The 16,394-nt window shown below is 35.4% G+C and overlaps 1 pseudogene; it reads right to left on the bottom strand.

Annotated features, from left to right (window-relative positions):
• Positions 1-352: 352 nt before the first annotated feature.
• On the bottom strand, positions 353-852 carry LOC129667259 (60S ribosomal protein L6-like; annotated as a pseudogene).
• Between the last annotated feature and the right edge of the window lie 15,542 nt (positions 853-16,394).

A 16,394-nucleotide genomic window follows, 5' to 3' on the forward strand; every position in this document is an offset into this window, starting at 1 on the left:
TTAAATTTTTTATTAATTACACTTTATTCATTTTGTATCCCCCCATAAGCCCCTCCCTCCTCCCCTCCCGATCCCACCCTCCCTCCCCTTTCTGCATGCATGCCACTCCCCAAGTCCACTGATAGGGGAGGTTCTCCTCTTCTTTCTGATCTTAGTCTATCAGTTCTCATCAAAAGTGGCTGCATTGTCCTCTACTGTGGCCTGGTAAGGCTGCTCCCCCCTCAGGGGGAAGTGATCAACGAGCAGGCCAATCAGATTATGTCAGAGGCAGTCCCTCTTCCCATTACTATGTAACCCACTTGGACACTGAACTGCCATGGGCATGAAGCGGTTTAGTTAGATTGTTAGCAATTTAGAACACTGGTTTGTGAGGATACATCCATCTTGTCAGGGAGAACTGAAATCCAAGTTAGCTCTGCCACTGAGGAACAACTTTGATCTTGGACAAAATCTGTGAGTCCACGGTTTACTGTAATCTCATATTTCTCCTCCTCTGTGTCAAAGATCTCGCCCTACTGTTGCCTGGAATTACGCAGCTACTTCTTCTTGAAATAAGCGTCAATCAGGTGTTGGGGGATTTTAACCTTGCTGATAATCAACTTTTGCAGAGGTGGTGATGACGAACTTCCGGTGCGTTCTGCGCAAAGGAACTGTGTTGTGAGAGGTCACAAGTAGCAAGCCACTGTCGAGCTGCTTCTGGAGAACCACTCTTGCCCCGGCACTCGGTGAGGATGATAGGACGGTCCCAGGAGGGATGCTGGCAAGGAGCTCTCCCACGTGCGGACTGAAGGGCTTTTTGCCATGGCTCAGCAGCTTCCGGGGCATGTCTTCAGTAAAATAACACCTAGTCATTTGCCCTTGATGCCATATGGAAGAGATGAGCACATAACCAACCATATGAAATACCTCACACTGTCATTTTTTACATAAATTTAAACTGCCCATACATTTTTATTAGGTTATTGTTATCAATTTTTAAAACATGTAGATTATAGTTTAGATTAACACAGTTTAAATATAATAATGTATTTAAGGACCATGCTTATATGTACTTTTGATAATCATAAACACTTCTTTAAAGTATGAGTAAAGTAAAAAAAAAAAAATCCAGAAAATTGTACAAATGAACTTGGAAAATTCTTCCTGATCTTAAAAAAGTACATATGCACAGGTAAGTCTATAGGTAGATATAGGTAGGTAGATTGATAGGTTGATATTTAATAGATAGATAGATGATATATATGATAAATAAATTAATTGATTGACTTAGTTTAAATTTATTTTTGTATAATTTATTCACTTTACATCCTGATTACAGCCCCTTTCCTCATCTTCTCCCAGTTCTACCCTTCCTCCCTCTTCCCCCACCATTCCCCTCCCCTATTTCTCAGAAATGGGGAGCCCTCTTCCCTTTCCACCTTACCCCCATCTATCAAGTTTCATTAGGACTGCTTGCATTCTCACTCTCTGTGGCCTGGCAATGCCTCCCAACCCCCAACCAGGGGGCAGTAATCAAAGAGCAGGCAACAGAGTCCATGACAGAGACAGGCCCTGCTCTGCTTACTAGGGAACCCATAAGGAGACTGAACTGACTATTGATTACATATGAGCAGGGTGTCTAAGTTATCTTCACGACCGGTCCTTGATTGATGCATCAGCTTCTGCAGACCTCTATGGACCCAGATTTGTTGGCTCTGTTGGTTTTCTTGTGGAGCTCCTGTCTGCTCTGGGTCCTTCTATTCACCCATTCTTTCCTAGGAGTCCCTGATCTCAGCCCAAAGTTTGGCTGTGAGTCTTAGCATCTGCTTCTATTCCCTGCTGGGTGGAGTCTCTCTGATGACATTTAGGATAGGCTCTCATCCTGTTTCCTCTCTTCAGATACTTCCAGTGTCTATTCTATTTTCCCTCTGAATGAGAATTAAACATCCTCCCTAGGGTCCTTGTTGTTATTTAATTTAATTAGGTCAATCAATTGTAGTATGGTTATTCTGTATTATATGGCTAATATTTGTGTATTAGTGAGTATATTCCATGCATGTTTTTTTCTAGTTCTGGGTTACCATGCTTGGAAAAAAGATATTCACCAACCCTACATGTAACAGAGAATTAATATCCAAAATATATATAAAGAAATATATATATATATATATATATATATATATATATATATTGAAATCAAGAAACTAAACTCCAACAAACCAAATACTCCAATTAAAAAATGAGTACAGAACTAAACAGATAATTCACAATGGAGGAATATTGAATGCCAGAGAAACATTTAAAGAAATGCTAAACATCCTTAGTCATCCAGGAAACGCAAATCAAAAAATGACTCTGAGATTCCATCTTACATCCATCAGAATGGCAAATATCAAAGAGTCAAATGACAGTACATGAAGGAGTGGCTGTGGAGAAAGGAGACCACTTCTCTATTGTTGTTGAGAGTGCAAACTTATATAAGCATTTTGGAAATCAATCTGGCACTTTCTCAAAAAATTGGGAATAGTGATACCTCAAGACCCAGCTATACCACTCCTGGGCATATGCCCAAAAGATGCTCCACCATACAAAAAGGACATTTGCTCACCTATTTGTAGGAGCTTTATTCATAATAGCCAGAATCTAGAAACAACCTAGATATCCCTTAGCCAAAGAATGGATATAGAGACTGTGGTACATTTACACTACTCAACTATTAAAAAGATGGAAATCATGAAAGTTTCAGGCAAATGGAACTAGAAAAAAAATCATCATTTCACTATTGATTGCACAGCTCAGATAATTTTATACTCTTCACACCTAAGTGGAGTGAAGATTGCCTTTACTTATACTAATGTTTATTCTCCTCTCTGTGACTCCAAAAGTCCACATATCTCACCATTATTGATTTCTCTTGGATATTACCGTAACTATTTGTTAAGTTTTCTTTTTAATTACACTATGCTGTCTAACCAATTTAGATAATCTCAACATCCCGCTCTGTGCTTGGCATATAATATGCTAAAGTTCCTTATCAATCTATTTTAATAACTGTTTAGTCAGTAATTTATTGTAACATAAAGAAAACATATTACAAATCAGAGAGAATATTAGACAGGGAATTATGTCCAAGCAAGTGTAAACACAGAGGTTACAAATGGTACTTTTATACAAGTGCCTGGGACTATTGTTCCATGAAATCTCTGTTTAAAAATTACTAGTGTACTCTAGTGAATAAAAATATTCTAACAAAAAAACAGACAATAAACAATGTTCATAATTTGCAAACCCATGGCAAGAAGTTAAGATAAATATTAAACATTGGGTGTAAAATTTAAATAATCTGGCACAGAGAAAAGAAGCTCAGAAATTAGTATAAGCTGATTAAAATGCACAAATACTAATAGACTTGGGTTACCTATTACATGCTGCTGTTCTCTTTTTAATTGTATAAAATACCTTATTAGTTCAAGATGTTAATGGGGGAGATTACGGTGATACTGCTGTATTTGCCCAGTCTATAATAATCTATCCTGTATAAAATAATAATGGTAATACTTGGATTAAAAAGATATGAGATATGAGGAACTTTTTTGTATATTGTCTTCACATTTTTTGTGATCTATAACCACTGTAATAATAATTTTAAAAAATGTAAATTCAATGTGTATCATTGATTTTTCTGTAAAAGATACCAAAAAAGAAATAATATTTATTCAACTCCTCCCATGTATTCACAGTAACTCAAATTAATAACCTTCTTTAATTATTACTGCTACACACACACACACACACACACACACATATATGTATACACACATATGTATATACAAATACAAACCCTTAAGTCCATTTAGCATTGCTGTTATGAACTTTTTAGGTGTCTTTTCTTGGTATTTCACATATAAGCACCTTTTTGAATAAATAAAGTATGCATATACATGCTATCTCCTTTATATTTTAGTAAGAATATTTTAATAATAATAATAATATAATAAAATATTTTGATAAAGATATTGAGACTTAGAAATATACCTTTCCTGATATATTGTGGCAGAAGATATAAGACATAGGAAAGTACTTTTTTTTTCTCAGAGCTTTCCGCTGTATCTTCCTGTCTTTGTGAGTGTGAGGACCTCAGGTAACTCATCTTTATGGTCAAGAAAAGTACAGTATGTTTTTTCTTGGAGAAGAGAGCAGTGCAGTTATCCTTGGTCTAGGAGTAGGTTCAGAAACATCCCCGTGTGTATGCTGTGAGCTATAACAGTGGAAAAGTAATACTTTTTTGAAGCATTGGGCTAGATTTGAGTCAACAGCATGCACATGAGTACATGTATAAGGTATTTGCCAGACCTAAGAACCATCTGGCACTTAATAATTCTGCCTAAGTATTTCCCCTGCTGATTTGCTCCAGTCATAAAATACTTCTAGAAAAACTTTTAAATAAGCCATAACTGGTACATTTCCACCACTAGCTTCCCCAGGGAGCATGTGACAGAGGATAATCATGGACAAGGATAGGAAATCACAGACTTGTATAAATGTATTTTTATAAGGAAGCCTTACTCTTTTTTTTTTTTTTTGAGAATACATTAAATCATTACTATTACCTTTGTACTTTCAAGATGTTTTATATTACTTGGTAAAATTTTAACTTTAAGGTACCCACACAAAGTGTACTTACATCATTGCAAAAACTATTTAGGTTAATTTATAGTTTAATACATCAAATTAGTTTTTTCCTCAACTTGGATTATTTTAGTCACTATTACTCCACTGTTTAATCATGAAGAAACTGGTGTATCATTCAACTTCATCTTTTAGCTATTACCTAAGTTAATACCATTGATCCTTATTTAGAATTGAATGTAATTACAGAAATTCAACAAGAACAAAATACTCACAGGAAAGCAGACACAAATATGAAGAAAACAGGGCCAGACGAATGGGGAGGAGGTCCTCCCCAATCCGTGGACTTTGAAAGGGGCAGGGAGAAGCTGAGGGAGGGAGGGTGGGATGAGGAGGGAATAAGGGAGAGAGATACAGCTGAGATACAGAGTTAATAAAATGTAACTAATAATAATAATAATAATAATAATAATAATAATGACTGTTAACTATACAAAAAGTATATTCTATTAAAGATAAAATATCTTTAAGTGGTAAAAAAAATTTAGTATTTTAGAAGAAAACTAATAGAAAGCATGCAAATAAACATACATTTGGTATTGCAAATAGTGTCATATGAAATGGTGGGGAAAATAGTATATAATAATAAGTAAAATAAAAACTCAAGTGTATTCTGGCTCATGAAGCAGTAGTTGAAATCCAGACTATGAGAAAGAAGACAGAGAGAGAGAGAGAGAGAGAGAGAGAGAGAGAGAGAGAGAGAAGTCCATGTATTACTTTTGCTTTATGACAGCTTTAACAAAGACAAGGATCTGCAGGGCCAAGGAAGCAAGAGGAATGATGACTTGCCTGTGTTGAATTTATTGCAGTGAAATAAAGGCTTCTTCCACAAAATTATTTAGCATTTTAATATGTGATGTGCACTTCTTCCCTAGTAATGGATTATCAGGATTTTGCAGAGTTAGATTACAGTCTAGCGCAGTAGGCAACCACTAACTATATCTAAGGAGTATGATGTGATTGAACATGCACTTATAAAAAAAAAACTGCTTTCACTGCTCAGTGGAGAATAACTGCAGAGGGACTGTTGTTTAACAGTCCAGATGAAAGACTATCAAAGGAGACTGGTGTACACGATGAATATTCTGCTGCAGTTCATCTGTGTAACAACCACCTCCAAAATCACAGGCATTCTTTTTTTGAGCATGCTTGGTGAAATTGAGAGGCTTAAGGGCTGGACTGAAACTGTAGAACTATATATGTTCCATGTATGTCTTTTCTCTAATGGGACCAACAACTCTTCCATGTGTTGTATGCTTCTTAAGAGAAGTGACTCCAAGTTCAAAAGTCTACATTTAACTGTATAAGTACATTAAGCCACATGTATCAACCTAAATTCCACTAGCTAATTATAATTATAACCAAGCACATGAGTGAAAAAAATAAAATCCTGCTATTTTGGTGAGTCATATGACAAAAACCTATTTTAAGGAATGTATATGCATAATTCTATAGGATAATGGGTAAAGACTATAATCTAATACCAGTTGTTACAGTAAGTTGAAATCATAGGATATTTTGGAAGTAGTTCTGAATTGGATAAGAAAAACATAAGGGCACTGTAATGATTGAATATTCTGCAGAAGCAATTGGGTAGATACAAGCGTCATTTATTTATAGAGGAATACTTTGATAAACAAGTTTTAGGTAGAAGACTATTTCAGGTTAGAAAACATCAAAATAATTGGAAAATTATCTACAAGTAAGAAAGTTAATATTCATGTTTTGAGTGAAAAGTGTGTTAGAGTTTCTTGAATTTCAGTTTTACCTAAAATTGTGAAAATGCTTGAGATCCCATAGAAAAGAAGCAAAGAGTAAGAAGATAATCAAGATACAAAAGTCGAGAAGTTGAATAGCAGTCTCTGAAGAGGGTCCAGAAAGAGAAGATTGAAAAGATGATGTTAGTGAAGTAGAGGAACATTAGAAGGTGACAAGAGCCAAAGAGAATGAAGTTCTCAATATGGAGATGACCATAAGTAATGCTGAGTTTTGCTGGACCATCTCCTAAGTACTGAAGGCTATGTTCAAATTAACGGTGTGAGATTATTGCTGTGTAACTACTCCTGAAGCAAAATTGATATAATTGAAATATATAGTTGTGTTGTTCATGGACTTCAGAGAAGTATGAAAAAAAAATTACATAACTGAACATCATCCAGGACTGGCATTTCACCCAGATCAGTGAAATAAAAGAAAATAACAGGGAAAATTGGAGATGTTTTCAAGGTCAATTTTTTAAAGTTTGGTATTGTAAACCATGTTAAATAATGAAAGTTAAAAGAAGAATGGTGGGTTACAAGAAAGTATTGGAGTTCTCAGGTTGGTAAAAAAGACTCTAGTGATGAATGGTTGCAGAACAAGCTCTAAGGATAAGAAGTGATGACTGGAACACAGAAAGAAAGAGAGAGAGAGTCTGTGTGTCTCTATGTGTGGTGTGTATCTGTATGGTGTATGTGTGATGGTTTGTGTGTGTTTATGTGTGCTTTTGTAGGTAATAACATTTCTGGTAATGGGATAGCCAACATAGATTTAAAAGGTATTTGAATAAGAAAATATGTCTAAAGATTCTATCACCTATTCAGACCCTTTCGTATATGAAAATATGAAAACGCTATCATGAGTTGGAGTGTTTTTTTCAAGGTTTCATTTAAAAGGGAGAAAAAGAAAGAAATATTTAAATAGAGAAGAAAGAAAGGAAAAACAAAGAAAGAAATGAAAGAAAGACGAGGGGGAAGGAGAAGAAGACATTGACAGGAAAGCTGGAGGTAAAATTATGAAAGAAAGGGGAGATTGAAAGACATGAAGGGGACAGTAGCACCACAAAGAGAGCAACAGAACCAAGAAATGTGGGCCCAGGGGTCTTTTCTGAGACTGATACTCCAACCAAGGGCCATGCATGCAGATAACCCAGAACCCCTGCTCGGATGTAGCCCATGGCAGCCCAGTCTCCAAGTGGATTCCCCAATAATAGGAACAAGGACTGTCTCTGACATGAACTCAGTGGCTGGCTCTTTGATCACCTCCTCCTGAGGGGTGAGCAGTCTTGCCAGGCCATAGAGGAAGTCAATGCAGCCAGTCCTGATGAGACCTGATAGGCAAGGGTCAGAAGGAAGGGGAGGAGGATCTCCCTTATCAGTGGACTTGGGGAGGAACATGGAAGGAGATGAGGAAGGGAGCGTGGATTGGGAAGGAATGAAGGAGGGAGCTACAGTTGGGATACAAAGTGAATCAACTGTAATTAATATAAAAAATTAAAGTTAAATTAAAAATATCAGTTAGGAAAGAGGGCTGACCAAAAACCTCTAAAATGACAGAAAGAAGGAGGATGAACATAGACCTGTAGCAACTTGCCATGAAACTCTAATCGGTGTCTTTCCTTTCTCTTTTCTTTCTTCCCCCACTCATTTTTATTCTCCGTGGGAAATATAAACTTGTAGAAGTAGTCAGTGGCAAATAAAAGGTGTGTGTCACCTCTGACCACTGAGCTTGTAACCCGAGGGAGAAAAAAAGATGGAAAAGATTTGGAGGAGGAGCAGATGTTCAGAAACCGGGACAAACTAGAAAGGTTCTTAGGAATCAATGAAGGATTTTGGAAGACCCACGTTTGGATCAGATGAAAGGCTTTGTGGATCAATATGAAAGCAAAATTGTGATAAATTCCTAGAGTCCTAGAGATCTAGTTTGGGTTGATGTAAAAAGAGATGAAACATCTCACTGTTTCATACTGTCTCCAATTTTTAAGATATATGTGGAAAAATTCACATAACATTTTAGGTTCCTTTTTTATATTACTTAAATATATATTTTCTTAATTGATTGTGATAAATCAAGTGATAGAGATTTATAAGGGTGAATTTGTTGTTCTCTATGTAACCCTTTCAATCTTCTCTGTGATAACTAAAGCTGAGGATTGTACTTACATATTTATTTATATAACTTATATGTACAGTTAATAAAAAATTAACAAATCAACTTGTTTTACCAATTTGGTAATATATCTCCTAACATTTGTGTCCATAACCTGTTCTCTCTTGTGATTCCTATATTGTGCCATAAGTTTAAGCAAGAACAATTCAATGATTGGCTTAGTGATGAACACCAGTGTGTTTCTGAAATTATTTATTTTTTAATTTATTAACAACATTTCTATTTTTATTGGCACTATTAATTTTAAATGTTCTGTACATGTGTTCTTATATAGTAGACATTTAATGACTGCATGATTTATTTGCAATACTAAACGTACAAATCCAAATAGACATTTATTTCTATTTTTACTTTTTTTTTTTACAATTTATTCATTATATATCCCAATTGAAGCCTTCCCTTAAATTCTCCCAGTCCCACCCTCCTTCCCCCTTCCCCTCTATCTCTATACCCTAGTCCACTGAAAGATGGAGTTCTCCTCCTTTGCCGTCTACTCATAGCTTATCAAGTCTCATCAGGACTGCCTGGATCCTCTTCTGTGGCCTGGTAAGGACACATCACCAGGTGCAAGTGACCAAAGAGCCAGCATTGGAGTTCATGACAAAGGCAGCCCTTGTTCCTCTTACTAGAACAACCACATGGAGACTGAGATGTCAGTTGGCTACAACTGAGCAGGGAGTCTAGGTTCTCTCCATACATGGTCTTTGGTTGGTGCACCAGTCTCTGCAGGACCATCTGGGATCAGATATTTTTAGCTTTGTTGATCTCCTTGTAGAGCTCCTGTCCTCTCATGTCTTTCTATCCCCTACCCCTTCCTCCATAAGACTCCCTGCACTCTTCCCTAAGTTTAGTCTTGAGTCAATGCTAAAGCACTTAATCTAAATATAAGAGATGATTCATCATGATATAGTAGGATTTTTTCCCCTCTCAGCCCTAAGCCCCCAGAATAATGACTCATGAAACCTAATATATTATTTACAAATATCTAGGTCATATAGTTCTCTGACTAGCTCATAACCTATTTATTATAAAATAACCTATTTATTCTAATCTACATTTTGCCACTTGGCTGATTACCTGTGCTCAGGTACAATGCATCTGTCTTCCTCACATGTTGCCAGCTGAGTCATCCTATGCCTGGCTCTATCCTAGAATTCTTTCTGCCTGCTACATATCCCACCTCCTATTTCCTGCCTAAGTTTGGAGCCATCAGAGTTATTATTGACAGGTGAAGTTTCCATACAGACAAAAGGTATTCTCTCAACACTATGACACATACCAGTACCATTTGCTTCTTCATTACCATGACCAATTGACATTACTATTAGTGTTGTTGTCAATCTGAAATCTATATACCTACTTACCTACGTGTGTGTATTTATCTCTTTATATGTATTTAGTGTATATAAACACATTCAGTCACACAGACATAGATGTATACATAGTTAATTTTCTTGCAACTCCATTTTTCACATGTTATACAGCTATTTAATGTATTTAGTTTATTACATATTAAGAACGCACAGTAATAATGTTGCCTTTGCTGGGGTCTAATATTCTACAAAGTTACTCTATTATTAATTGATGTATTCATTATTGTGATTGGAGTAGGAGATGATGCTAAGCAGTACTGTCTGTTAAGCTCTAACAGAGGAAGTCAATAGGATGTATAGCAATCACAGATGGAAAGAGAGGTGGAATGGGAAATACACGCTTTTAACAAGTAGTTCAGTTAAGTAGGAAAGCCTCAAGTCCTGAGAGCCAGACTAACGTGTAGCTTTAGAAGCATGGGAACTTCATATAAAGATTTCTTTGCTTTTTAAGCCAAATTAAAAAGCAATGAGAATAAGCAGAAGCAAAAACACCAGTGTTTTACTCAAGAAAGCAACAAGATAAGAAAATCTGTGGTTCGTATTATACAAAACTGGTTGGCTAAGAGCAGAGGTTGTTGAAGCATTTCAAATGAGGAATGCGAGATCACTGGGCTCAGGCAGTAGAAGAAAAGAAAGAAAGAGGTAATTGGAATCAGTAAAGTAGGAAAGGATTTGTGTTTAATTGATGAGTTGAGGAAAGTGGAGTGGAGGTATTTAAAGAAGGTTCTCAGGTTTATTGTGTGAACAATTGAATTCTCTCTCTCTCACACACACACAAAAGAATGTGTCCTCGCTCAGAACCAAAATCAGCTTTCTAGGAAGGAACAGGTTTAAATTTCAAATGTGTTGGCTTTGATTCTCAAATGGCTCAGTCAAATGACCTGTTCGTCCGTCCATTAGATAGATGTATTTGGAGTTCAGGTTTGAGCTCTGCATTGGACATAGAACCTTTCCCCTTCATTTGTTCTTTTCCTTTGGTTTTCTTTTTCTAGTTTTGGAAAGATCAATTCCCAACATGGGTCAAATGGTCTTAAATGTAGTTTTGGCTTTTTCTAGATATTTTAATTCTTTTATAAAAACAAATTTTCATTTCCCTTTATGCTAAAAATATGACTATTTCATGACAAGCTGACTTTCAAGAATGCCACTAATATATATTGTCATCAAAAACCATAAATAAAAAATTGTTTTATTTCTTTTCCTTACAGTTAGTTAAGCAAAACAGGTAATTTTAATTAATCATATTTCTTTTTTGATGACTTGAATAATATTATCCTTTGTCAAATCCCCACCTGTAGTGTTGCCTATGTTTGTGAACAGGAAATGATCATGGAGTCATCGTTTGTGTACTTATTAGATAGGTACATAACAGTTTGGAGCTTAGCTCAAAAATAGGAATATGAGCCACATTTTCTCCCTTTTGATCCAGAGACACAATAACTAGATTAGAGCAGTACTACTCTCTGTGCCATGAAAGATGGACATCCAACCTGACTTGGAACTATTTTCCAGGATACCTGATCCAGACTGGAAACTATTTGTGACAGAGAAGAAAATATCATCATGGACAAGGTTAGGGTATTTTGGATGTGGAACAGGTTAAGTAGACATGATAGTTTGTATAAATCAGAGTGGAAAATAGAGAGATCCAGTTACAAAAGATACTCTGCTATGAAGCAGACACTGATCTGTGAACAGAGACAGTAATAAATAATGCAAAAAAGAGGTACAGAGGTATATTACAAAGCCAGATGTCTGGAAGATCACAGTTCTCTCTATAGTTTACATGCTATATCTATTAAAATTATTTTACAGAGATCATATTTATAACTTATTTCTACAGAATGCATTAGATACTGGATATTATATCTTCTGCTTATTTTGGACCATTTGATAGACCTCATCAATGAACTCAAAATTTCATTCCTCTTAGTGTAAATGAAAAACAAAACATTGAAGCTGCTGCTCCACATTCTGTTGCATTTATATTTTATACTTCATTTCTGAAGTCTCATGACTGATACCGTAATGTGAATATTCAATAATTTTTTTAACATTTTGAGATAGACTTCTTCCATAATTTATGGTTTCACATATGTAGAAAGACTGATAAAAATTTGTAGTTAATTAGGAGAGATATTAGATATTCTACTTATGAAATAATAATTCATAGAAATAAAAATATAGACTGTGAAATGAATGAATAGATAACTTTGGATCTTGTATATTCTTTTAATATTCTTTCATTTTCTAATGTTAAGAAACAGCCATGGAATATTCAGGTTCTGATTGCTCATTAGGTTGTTTTTCAGTGAATCAGATCAAAACTAGACAAAAACAAACTTATGCTTTAGGTAGCACAAGGGGGATAATTATTTTCTACTTAATTAGAACATCCACTTAAATTATACATATTCAGACTCATTAGTAATATAGAAAAATCAACCTTAACTGGAATTAGTTTAGATTAACAATAAAGTTCTTAACATTTTAACAAAACATTGTATTTTAAGACCTTGCTAGACAAACAAAAATTTTAAAAAAGTAAAAATACTTGTTTTACATAAAACTGATTATTTGTAAAAGATGTTGGAAATAGCAAACTTGCATTTCATCCATCATCTCTGATCACAGTTCTGTCTAACACACAACCTCATATTAAGTTTTTTCACTATTTTGTCATGATTTTGATGAACTTAGCCTATGTTCTTGATATAGGAAAGCCAGGCAAGAGTGCTTGAAAAAACTGGGACAATGCATATGTGATTGTATTTTTATTGTTTAGATTATTGATTTAAGAGGAAGTAATAAAAGGAAGCCTAGGTGAGACTTAGATCCAAATATTAAAATTCTGCTTTCCTTCAAATCACATAAGACACAGATGAATGTAGAGCTTTCAAACTACAACTAACACAGAAATTCCAAGTTTAAAAGAAGGGACTGTAGGCTGAGATTCTTCACCAAACCTACTTTATCAAGTGTTCTTAAGCACCTTTACCTCCCTTCTAACTTCTGACCACAGATAGATTAGTAAGAAAAAGGGCTGTAGACCCCTTTTATCTATTTCCTGCTGATTAGGGTCAGTTGGTCTTTAGAGGCTTACCAAACTCAGTCATCAGGATACCAGCCATCCAGCAGTCAAAGGCCAACACCAAGCAGCAATATGAAGTCAGAGAAAGCTACAAGACACAGCTTGTAGCTTCTTGGATTGCCCCAAGAAGCTCTGGAACATTTCTCTCTGCAAAGTTAAGTGTCAGAGCATGAAGATCCGTGCAGAGATGTGAATCCAAAAAGTGATGTCTCACTGTGTGTTGGCTTCCATATATCTCCCCTCTTCAAAGTCCACCCAAGGATGGTCTCAGCTGGCCAAAGTCATGCCCCTAGCACAAGAGAACTCACAGAAAAACATCACATGACAAAACAGAATCTTCAAGGAAACCAGAAACCTCCACTTCAACCAACAGCCAGGGTGAAGACTCTCACCAAATTTTATTAATTAAATCATAATCACAAAAAATAATTTTCTTCCTTGATATCATAAAAAATACATATTTGTAGCTGTCATTGTACAAATATGTGCATATACTCAAAAATATATAGTTTTTTATGGGGAGCAAAGAAGGGTGTGTGCAGATGAGTGTTACTGTAACCTATTTTGCCCAGTTTTATGTTGTTTATGCTTAAAACAGAGATGAAGAAATTAGGAATTATGTAATTCTATGATTAATTGAATTATATGCTGTAATATAAACCCTATCTCTAATTAAAGAGACATAAGAATAGTTAATAAGTTTGAAAGATGGTGATTTTTTTTTCTCATACTAATAATTTAAAACTGTAGTTTTCTATCTCGATAACTTCTTTATTGATGTTCTATGTATTTTGATGTTTAATTTAATTTAATTTCATTCAATTTTTTCCAATTTTTCTTGATGTCTCTTTAATCTGCGGTTACTTAAAAATATGTGGCATAAATTTTAATATTCAGAATATTTTTTTTCAGATTGCTCATAATTCTTTCTTTCTGATTTATTTTTCTTGACATCATGCAACATATTCCGTAAACTTAATTATGTTTAAGCATATTAAGATATGTAATTGGGCCAATCAACAGGCATATTAGAAGTTTAGTTGCAAAGGCGAGATGAGGTCAGCTATTAAGCAGTGTAAAATATCAATAACAACAATGAAAAACTTTCAATTATTCAGAAAATAGTGGAGCCACATGTAATCTAAAAATCTATCTCCACCCTTACATCATCTTTTCTTTTTGACCAATATCTCCTTTTTTTCCTTTATGATTCAGAATCCTCTGTAAATTCAGAATGAGCTCATTATGATCTGCTTAACTTACTACATTTTCAAAAATACAAATTTTGAATAAAGTTACATTTTTTGGTGTCATTGATAGGGCATACATTTTGGAGAGCATTATTTAAACTGCTAAATGTTAAATGCAAAATTTGAGGAAATCTTATAACACGAGTAATAATCTAAGTACAAAATATTATTTTCTAGGCATGAATAATGTATGAGTAAATTTAAAACTCTTGGGGTAGATTGGTAGCTCAGTAAGCAAAGTGCTTTTCTGGCATCCATGAGGTCATGAGTTTGATTCCCAGAACTTGTAAACAAAAACAAAAATACTCATGGTGTTGTGACATGTACTTCAATACTAATACAAAGGAAGTGGAGACAAGTTATTTCATGGGACTTCTTGTTAAGTCAGACTAGCATACTTGGTATATTACAGAATGTTCGGAAATCCTATAAAAGAAAATCCCATCAAAAAGTCCATTGTCTTGAGTGGAGAGTGCACTCAAGATGTCCTCCTCTGGCTTCTACATGTACATTTATACACTTTTACTTGCGTACATTTGCATACATCTATAGACATAGACATAGACTAGACATAGACATATTATAAACAAACAGGCAAAGTATCACTCTGCATCATTGTATACTTGAACTACAAAATATTTTGGGTTTTTTTTTTTTTTTGAGATTATAATTGTATCATTTTACCCTTCCTTTTCCTTGCTCAAAATCCTCACACGTACTCCGCCTCCTCTTTCTCTTTCAAATTCATGGCCTCTTTTTCATTAACTGTTGTTACATATGTGTGCACACATATATGTTTCTAGATACATAAATATAGCCTATTCACTATATACAATGCTACTTTTATATTTTCAGGAATGACCATTTGATATAATCAGTTTTTGTGCTCCTCACTGGGGTAGACTATTTTTCAACTCTCAGTATTCCTTAGTTGTCTTTAATTCTTTGTCTAAGGCTGAGGTTTTGTGAGTTTTCCCTTGTCTATATTAACATATATATTGATATCCAACAACTCTCTAATTGAACCTAAGACCTACATAACAAGAGGGAAACCATCCTTGGCACTGAAAACCTAAGCAACTACTCAGGGCAGGAAAATTGGGGTTTCATGTTTAAGGGTTCTAATTAAAAGATTGCCTATGGTCTCAGAAGAGACTTTGGATGTTAGAGTTTTCATCAGTGCTTGAACTGGTAAGATTATGAATAGTTTTGAAGTTGGAAGGAATGCATTATGCATTTTTAGATGGCCATAGGCCTATGAGAGCCAAGGGCAGAGAGTTGTAGTTTAAATGTGAACCATCACCCATAGGCTCATGTCTTTGAACTTTTGGTTTCTAACAGGTGACGCTATTGGGGAAGTTTGTTGAACCTGCAGGATGTGTGGCTTTTTTAAGCAAGAGTCACAACTGGACGAACCTTGAGTTTTATAGTCCATCTCCTTTCTGACTGTGGATGCAATGAGACCATCTATTCCCTCTCTTGTTACCATGATTTTTCTCACCAAAATAGACTGTATCTTGTAACTAGACTTTTTGCTATTTGTTGGGTTCATTTTTCGACCTCCCGACACCACCCCTATCCCTTTCAAATCCCTGACACTATTTAGGAAAGAAAGAAATTTAAAGGAGAAAGGGGGTATGAATATAGTTAGACCACTTTCTGCTGTTTAGGAGTGTCTAGTTGCTTGGGACTAGTTTGAACTTCATTGTCAGGACAGCTCCAAACCAGCAACCAGCCATTCAGACAACAGTGGTTGCAGCAACCAGCAATGTCATCAGGAACAACAGGAGCAACACCAGGAGAAGCAGCAGCTGCCACCTCTCTTAGGGCTCTGGCATCTATATCCCCTCTGAAGAATGTTTTGTCCTCACTGTGTGGCTGTAGCATATACCCAGAATTACAAACATAAACCACCCTCAGCTGCAAAATGAAGGCCCTTAACTAGAGCAGGAGGCAAAACATAGTCAAACTGCCATGGGCAGTCTGAAGCAGCCCAATACCCCACGCCTGAGATTAAAACAAAAGCATATTCACATAACATTTCTGTCTTTAAAGAAGTCAAAAATTCTCACTACAGTACCTCCC

Source organism: Psammomys obesus, unplaced genomic scaffold, assembly GCF_907164565.1.
Source record: "Psammomys obesus unplaced genomic scaffold, mPsaObe1.curated_primary_1811, whole genome shotgun sequence".
Lineage (NCBI taxonomy): Eukaryota > Metazoa > Chordata > Mammalia > Rodentia > Muridae > Psammomys > Psammomys obesus.